This window comes from Penaeus japonicus, unplaced genomic scaffold, assembly GCF_977035675.1.
Source record: "Penaeus japonicus unplaced genomic scaffold, GWHDUDI00000001_assembly GWHDUDI00000016, whole genome shotgun sequence".
Classification (NCBI taxonomy): Eukaryota; Metazoa; Arthropoda; class Malacostraca; order Decapoda; family Penaeidae; genus Penaeus; species Penaeus japonicus.
In genome coordinates this window covers 31042625-31045124 of record NW_028234418.1, presented here as the reverse complement: position 1 = coordinate 31045124, position 2500 = coordinate 31042625, and positions in this window count along the sequence as shown.

The following is a 2500-nucleotide window of genomic DNA, read 5'->3' as shown; positions in this document are numbered from 1 at the left end:
ATACTGCATGACTATTTTAGTTTCTTACACCACCTGAATGCCCTTGGGTTCCTGACCTCCCATGACATGAATAACTTGAGTAATTGTTGGTTATAGGAGCACAGTTGCAAACAGGACGGCCATGCTTCTCGTGAGAACATTCTGGAATGAGATGAATGGAAGAATCACGTTGCAATGATTAGGGGGCGTGAGAGGTATTAGATGTTGCTAATCTCTTGGTAATTATGCATCTAGGAAATTAATTGGTAAGAAGCATAAATTGTTGAGGCTCTGGAGGGAAGAACTGTGATATGAGCAAAGAGATGATGTAGAGGAGAAAAGATGATGAGTTGGAGGAATCTTGAAATAGTGTGTTTATATCACCATACAGTAAGTGGCCATGTATAGTGATACTTCTCATTTTCTTTATTTTCAATTTTGGTAGAGACTATGCACTGAAAATTAATATGCTGTACATACACACGTCGGATTGTTAAATGAGTTAAATGACAGAATAACGACTAAAGGGAGATATATTTTCAAATATTCACAAGAAATAATAAGAGCTATTATTGTGCCCTAAATAAAGATAATTTTTTTTTCAAGGAGGAAACAATATTCTAAGACTCTTCAACATTGCAGATACGAGTCACAAATACCTTAGCGCAGGTGTTACATTTAGGAGAGTCAGTAAACCTTTACATATAAATGAAACACCTTACTCGACGTATTCAAATGAGCACCCATCTATGCACACACACACACACACACACACACACACACACACACAGCTGAACTCGAAGTCACACGTTGACATTAATCTGTCTACTGTTTGCACATTCCAAACAGCAAGTCAGTATTATTTAACTAACGCAATTCAAACAAGTGTGTAGGAATCAGGCGAATTAAAAAAAAAAAAAAAAAAAAAAAAAAAAAAAAAAAAAAAAAAAAAAAAACTTGAAACGCACTTTTAAAAATAACTTAATGAACCACAACAAACATTATTTAATCAGATGAAACGCAGAGAGATGCGAAAAAAGAACTCAGCTGAAGAATTTCTTTGATCAAGAAATCGCAAACAACCAAAGCGAGTCGTGAGGCTGGGGCGGGAACGGGGGGAATGGGGGGAACGGGGGGAACAAGGTGCTACAGACGACTACAAACTGGCCCACCCCCACACGCACGTGGTACGAGAAGACCACTATTGCGTCATTTGTTTTGGTCTTGGTAGCCTCGGGGAACGGGATGCATCCCCCTCTCCCTCTCCCCTCCCCCCTCCCCCCTTCCCCAACCAGGAACCGGTCTGGCGTTTTTACTTTCCACGAAAATGTGGCATAACAGTGACGTCAGCAAAACCGATAGGAACAATGTCTGGCGACCGTAATGTCGGCGTTGGACAAGGACGTGCGTGGAGGCCGGGGCGAGGCGACTTTCCTTTTCCTTGAGGACGAGGAAACACGCTCCTCCCTCATTCAGATTCCCTCCGGAGGACGGACGGATGAGCCTGGCAAACCAGTCGCCGCCGCGCTCTGGAGTCCTTGCGAGCCCGGGCGCGCCCTCGGCCTTGAGTAGTAGCACCTCAAGGCAGCGTCGAGTGGTTCCCGCCGCCTCGCCGTGACGCTGTGACCTCCGCTGACCCTCGGCCGCCCCTCGGAGGGCCACGGCAGCACACACGCCGCCCAAACGACAACTCATCCTCCCGAAAGACCGTGTGATCCCAAAAGACTTGAACCGGTCGGCCTTCGCGCTGCCACTGAGTCCTCTGAGGTTCAGGTTTGGCGGGCGGGGGACCCGTTCCTGCCGCCTCCGTAATTTTTGAGGTCAGGGGAGCCACTGACGGCGTCGGCCACAAGGAGGAGGACGCTTTGCGAGCGTACCTGTTTTATGTACGACAGTTATAGAGCCAGTATGACTACATATCTGCGTGCCCCGACGCGCGCAGGTGCGAACATTACCGGCTTTTCTCCCCCTCATCTCCCACCCACCCCCCACCCCTCCGAACCCGACCGCCCCGCCGCCCGAACGGAGTCGCCGAGCGGGGTTTCGGACATGAGGAGGCTTCGAGACGACGACGCGGCTCCGGGTCCTGGTCCTGGTCCGGGTCCGGGTCGACTCGGTTATTATACCTGATGTAAACGTACGAGGCGCCTCGCTCGGTCAGCAGCAGGCCCGGGTCCAGTGTGTGTGTATGTGTGTACGTACGTGTGTGTGTGTGTGTGTGTACGTATGTGTGTGTATGTGTAGTAGAGGGACCGGGTGGGCTGAGCGTACTGGAATGAATGGACCCGGTCTGGGCACTTGTTTATCTCCGAGGTTGTTTCCCTCCAGTGGGTGTGGAGGTCGGGCGGGTTGGAGGGCGAGGCTCCTCATGCCAGGCGAGGGATCCTTGCCGGTGCAGGATGGGTCTTAGTCTTAGTCTTCTTTTTTTTTTTTTTTTTTTTTATCCGTGTTCTGTCTGTAATTACGGCTGCAGATTGACTTTTTTTTCTATCGTTATTGTCACTAGGACTCTGATTTTCAT